This window comes from Cervus elaphus, chromosome 4 (genome assembly GCF_910594005.1).
Source record: "Cervus elaphus chromosome 4, mCerEla1.1, whole genome shotgun sequence".
NCBI classification, from domain to species: domain Eukaryota; kingdom Metazoa; phylum Chordata; class Mammalia; order Artiodactyla; family Cervidae; genus Cervus; species Cervus elaphus.
Window position 1 is genome coordinate 47641031 of NC_057818.1, and position 6546 is coordinate 47647576.

At 40.9% G+C, this 6546-nt stretch overlaps 1 non-coding gene across 1 annotated transcript; it reads left to right on the forward strand.

Moving 5' to 3' along the window:
* Positions 1 to 3138: 3138 nt before the first annotated feature.
* LOC122693041 lies at positions 3139 to 3245 on the forward strand. Its single transcript, XR_006340839.1, has one exon. It is a non-coding gene; the product is annotated as a U6 spliceosomal RNA (small nuclear RNA).
* Positions 3246 to 6546: the final 3301 nt, after the last annotated feature.

Below are 6546 nucleotides of genomic sequence, written 5' to 3' on the forward strand. Positions count from 1 at the left end.
ATTTAGCTTCCTGATTTTATTTTTTTTTTCTGATTTCATTTTTTATACTTGTAGATTTGTCTATTTCTCCTTTTATTTCTGTAAAGCTTTGCTTTATATATTTTAAAGGTCTCTTGTTGATGATACATATTTAGAGTTGTACTAGCTTCCTGTTAAATTGATCCAATAAGAAATTATGTAATTTGTGACTTCCCTGATGGTCCAGTGGGTAGGACACTGTGCTCCCAATGCAGGGCACCTGGGTTCGATCCCTGGTCAGAGAACTAGATCCTACATGCCACAACAAAGATCGGGCATAGCCAAATAAATATAAATACTTTTTAAAAAGAAATTATGCAGTTTACTCTTTATTTATAATATTGGTTTTTGTCTTAGTCTGTTTTGATATTACTATAGCTTCACCATGCTTCTTTTGGCTAGTGCATTATCTTTTTCTATGCTTTTACTTTTAACTGTTTTATTTTTAAAGTATGTCTCATTAAATAATATTTATTTTTAAAATAAATGATAGTCTTACTCTTTGACATATTTAGTAAATTTACATTTATAAAGCAGTTGGGTTTTGTTATACCACCTTAGAATTTGTTTTCTTTTGGCCTAGCTTTCTTAAATTTTAACTTTTTGTTTGGAAGTAATTCTGGATTCTCGTGTGTGTGTGTGTGTGTGTGTGTGTGTGTGTGTGTGTGTGCACATGCACGCACGCGCTCAGTTGTGTCCAACTCTTTTGTGACCCCATGGAGTATAGCCCGCCGGGCTCCTCTCTCCATGGGATTCTTCAGGCAAGAATATTTCCCAGGTGGCACAGTGGTAAAGAATCCACCTGCCAATGCAAGAGTTTGTTAGAGTTAGATCCCTGGGTCAGGAAGATCCCCTGGAGGAGGATATGACAACCCACTCCAGTATTCTGGATTCTCATGTAGTTTTAAAAAATAATTCAGGGAGATCCCATATACCTTTTATCCAATTTCCCCCAGTGGTAACATCTTGCAATACTATACACAGAATCAGAACACTGACATTGATACTCTCAACATACTTCCATCATCATAAGAATCTTTCATGTTGTCCTTCTATAGCCACACCCACTTCTCTCTTTCCCGAAACCCTCTCCTTAAGACCTGGCAACCTTAATCTGTTCTCCATTTCTGTAATTTTACCTTTCAAGAATGTTACATAAATGAAATTATAAAGTATGTATTGGAGTACTGACTTTTTCACTCGGCATGATTCCCTGGAGATTCATACATGTTACATGTGTAATTCATTCCTTTTTATCGCTGAGTAGAATTCCATGTGAACATACTATAGTTTGTTTAGCCATTCACTCATGGAAGGACATATGGCTTTTCCAACTTTTGTCTGTTACAACTAAAGCTGCTATATACATTCATATACAATTTTTTTTCATTTCAAACACCAAGAAGAGTTTTAGAAGGAATTTGTTCATTTGCTAAAAAATCTATCTGGCATTTTCACTGAGATTATATTCAATGTATAGATAAATTGGGGAGAATTGACATCTTTATAGTGGTGAATCTCATAACTATGCAACACAATATGAACATAATATCGCTCTTCTTAAATTCCTGTCAGTAATGTTTTGTATTTTTAAGATATAGGTAACAAAATCTTTTGTCAGGTCTACCCCTAAGTATTTCAGAGTTTTTGATGCATTTTAATTGGTATTTTTTAAAATTTCAATTTCCAACTGTATGTAAGAAATACAATTGATTTTTGTATCTTGTAGCTTGACACCTTGCTAAACTCACTTAGTATTTCTACTAGAGTATTTAGAGGTTCCATTGAATTTTCTACAGAGATGATTATGTCACCTGTGAAAAAAGACATTGGTGTCTATTCCTATTAAAATTGGCAAATACAGAATGGACCCCAACCCCAAATTTGGTTAGGATGTTGAGACGGATGAGGCCGCACGCACACACCAAAAAGATATGAACATTTTCTCACTCACACAATGAAGCTTTCTAGGAAATGCAAAGCAGGCATCCCAAGAAAGTCTGCAAATGGCTTGTGAAAGCAAGGAAAGGAAACTGGCGTGGAGTGTTTATGGCAGAGGCTTGTGTGGTTTAAATCTCCTACTAGTGTCAAAGGAGAGAGCACCTGAGTTTGCCCAGCTTGGGGATATAAGAAAAAGAAGGAGTGAAGCTCAAAGCTACGAGCAGCTTCTGCTGCTGCTCCTGTTGCCGCCTGTGTGTGTGTTTGGTGTGGATCCAGTGAAGCAGCAGCTGAGGAGACTCTCATTCTCGCCATGGCTGACAAAAAGGCCGAGTGGGGAGCCAAGGCTGAGAACAATGATCAGATTAATTTGAAGGTGGCAGGTGGTGCACTTTAAGAAGCATAGGGACGTCCTCGGTGGTCCAGTGATTAAGAATCCGCCTTGCAATGGGAAGGATGAAGGTTTGATCCCTGGTTAGGGAACTAAGATCCCACATGCTGTGGAGCAACTAAGCCCGCCAGCCACAACTAAAAAGTTCATTTGCCCACAACTAAATCTTGATGCAGCCAGATAAACAGAGAAGTATTTTTTTTAAAGGACTAAGAGGCATACGACCATTTAGTAAACTAATGAAAGTCTATAGTGAATGACTGAGTTTGTCAATAAGGCAGATCAGAATATGATTTGATGGGCAGCCAATCAATGAGTCACACTCACCTACACAGTTGGAAATGAAGGATGAAGATACAATTGGTATGTTCCAGCAACAGAGAGGTGTCTACTAAAACAGAATCCTGCTACTTTACTCCAAAATTCTGTTCCTACCTACCAAGAGGACATTCTCAATTAGAAAAATGCAATTTGGCTCTACTATATCCTGACTACTGTAGTACTAGTTTTATCTAGTCTTTCATTTTCCTCTTCCCCATTTCTTTATTGTATATACAGTAACTGGTATATGCATAAATATATCACTTTTTTAAAAACTAAATCATGGCCAATGGTATGTTTTGATTGACACCAAATGGATATTGGATAGGGGATTTTACATTACTTCCCACAGAATACTGTAACCTTTACAATAGTTTATTTCTATTTACTTCTCTTCTCCTGGCCTTTGTGCCATTGTTGTCATACAATTCGCTTCTATATCTGTTAATTTATGTATTAAGAATATATAAGTGCTCGCTGTGGCAGCACATATACTAAAATTGGAACAATACAGAGAAGATTAGCATGGCCCCTGCGCAAGGATGACACGCAAATTCCTGAAGCATTCCATATTTTTATATTGATTAAAACACCTTTGCTCCATAAAAAAAAAAATATATATATATATATATATATATAAAACCGTGACTACATTGTTTTTATTTTTGCTTAAATAGTACTTTGTATTTTGGCAAGAATTAAATAATAAAATACTGGGACTTCTCTGGTAGTCCAGTGGCTAAGGCTCTGAACTCCCAATGCAGGGGCAAGGGTTCAATTCCCGGTCAGGGAACTAGATCCCACATGCCACAACAAAAACATGGGGCAGCTTAAATAAATAAATAAATAATAAAAAAGAAAATAGTATTATGTGTTAACCCTGTAGTTTCCATCTTTGGTACTCTTCACTGCTTTGGGTTGATCCAGATATCTCTTTGTTATCCAAATACACATATAATAGGTCTCTTGAATTTGCCCTTCTACTCTGATTTTTGATTTTCCATTTTTAAAGTTAATTTTTCTTCTGGGTCTATCCCAGCACAACAAACAGCAACAGCATCTGGCACACAGTAGGTGCTTTCTAATCACATACCACCAAGCAGAATTCCTTGCACAAACCCACATCCATTAGCCTAGTCCTCACCATTTCTCTTGTACTATCATACCACACTCTTCCTCCACTCTCCACCAGTCACTTTCTATTATAGCACATTCTCATAGCATCACAAATGTCACACACAATAACACAATCACACACATGGTCACAGAAATGCACCATGTTCACCCCCCTCCCTGACACACAGAGTTTTGCATTTTTGTCAACAAAGGTCTGTCTAGTCAAGGCTATAGTTTTTCCAGTATATATGGATGTGAGAGTTGGACTATAAAGAAAGATGAGCCCTGAAGAATTGATGCTTTTGAACTGCGGTGTTGGAAAAGGCTCTTGAGAGTCCCTTCTACTGCAAGGAGATCCAACCAGTCCATCCTAAAGGAGATCGGTCCTGGGTGTTCACTGGAAGGACTGATGTTGAAGCTGAAACTCCAATACTTTGGCCACCTGATGCGAAGAGCTGACTCATTTGAAAAGACCCTGATGCTGGGAAAGACTGAGGGCAGGAAGAGAAGGGGACGACAGAGGATGGCATCACCGACTCAATGGACATGGGTTTGGGTAGACTCCAGCAGTTGGTGATGGACAGGGAGGCCTGGAGTGCTGTGGTTCATGGGGTCGCAAAGAGTCAGACACAACTGAGCGACTGAACTGACTGACTCTTACTATGAAACACACAGACACACACAATGACAGAAAGAAGGGTAGTGCACCCACAAAGTCACAGTCAGTTGACAGAAACTTAAAATATAGGGACTTCCCTGGTGGGCCAGTGGTTAAGAATCTGCCTTCCAATGAAGGGGCCACAGGTTGGATCATTGAAAAAGCAAGAGAGTTACAGAAAAACATCTATTTTTGCTTTGTTGACTATGCCAAAGCCTTTGACTGTGTGGATCACGACAAAATGTTGAAAATTCTTAAAGAGATGGGAATACCAGACCACCTGACCTGCCTCCTAAGACATCTGTATGAAGGTCAAGAAGCAACAGTTAGAACTGGACACGGAACGACAGACTGGTTCCAAATCAGGAAAGGAGTATGTCAAGGCTGTATATTGTATTCTGCTTATTTAATTTATATGCAGAGTACATCATGTGAAATGCTGGGCTGGATGAAGCACAAGCTGGAATCAAGATTGCTGGGAGAAATATCAATAACCTCAGATACACAGTTGACACCACCCTTATGGCAGAAAGGGAAGAACTAAAGAGCCTCTTGATGAAAGTGAAAGAGGAGAGTGAACAAGTTGGCTTAAAACTCAACATTCAGAAAACTAAGGTCATGGCATCCGGTCCCATTGCTTCATGGCAAATAGATGGGGAAACAATGGAAACAATGAGAAACTTTATTTTGGGGGGCTCCAAAATCACTGCAAATGGTGACTGCAGCCATGAAATTAAAAAACGCTTGCTCCTTGGAAGAAACGTTTTGACCAACCTAGACAGCATATTAAAAAGTAGAGACATTACTTTACCAACAAAGGTCCGACTACTCAAAGCTGTTGTTTTTCCAGTAGTCATGTATGGACGTGAGAGTTGGACTATAAAGAAAGATTAGTGCCAAAGAATTGATGCTTTTGAACTGTGGTGTTGGAGAAGACTCTTGAGAGTCCCTTGGACTTCAAGGAGATCCAGCCAGTCTATCCTAAAGGAAATCAGTCCTGAATATTCATTGGAAGGACTGATGCTGAAGCTGAAACTCCAATACTCTGGCCACCTGATGGGGAGAACCAACCCATTGGAAAAGACCCTGATGCTGGGATAGATTGAAGGCGGGAGGAGAAGGGGACGACAGAGGATGAGATAGTTGGATGGCATCACCGACGCAATAGACATGAGTTTGAGTTTGAGCTGGTGATGGACAGGGAGGCCTGGCTTGCTGCAGTCCATGGGGTCGCAAAGAGTAGGACACAACTGAACTGAACTGAACTGAAGGGAACTGGGATCCCACATCCGCAGGGCAATGGGGCCCCTGAACTGCAGCTGCTGAGCCCTTGCTGCAGCAAAGACCTAGAAGGACCAAAAAAAGCAAAAACCTTAAAATACAAATACTGTTGTTCTAAGCAGGTACAGAGTCAGTTTAAGGAGCCCTGGTGGCTCTGACTGCAATTCTGTAAGAATCTGCCTGAAATGCAGGAGACCCAGGTTCAACCCCTGGGTTGGGAAGATCCCCTGGAGAAGGGAATGGCAACCCACTCCAGTATTCTTGCCTCCAGAATTCCATGGACAGAGGAACTTGGCAGGCTACAGTCCATTGGGTCTCAAAGAGTGGGACACGACTGAGCGACTAACACAACAACAACAACAACAACAAAGGAGCCATGAAGTGTCGGGGCGGGTGGGGGGGGAGCGGGGGGGCAGGTATGGGGTGGGAAGAAGTGTAATCAGGTAAGTCCTCTTGAGATAACATTTGTATCTGAATGTAGGGAGTAGGGAGTAAAGAAACTTTGAAGATACCCGACAGAGGAGCCGTTTTAGGAAGAGGGGACACATTCACATCCACCATCACTAAATCACAAATTCAGGAATCATATACAAAAGATGACACTCTACCCTGACCTCTCCCCTCCTGTCTTCAAGGTAAACCATTCCCTGAGAAAGAACGCCCTGGGGAAGGAGGGACTGGGTGAAGCACAACGTACCTGCGCATTCCATTCCCAACTGCCCCATACACACTTTCTTCGGGTCCCCCAGCTCAAATAGAGGAACTCACTCCTCATGCATTTTGTGTAGGCGCGCGTGCACTAGAGCGCGCCCACTTCGCTCCC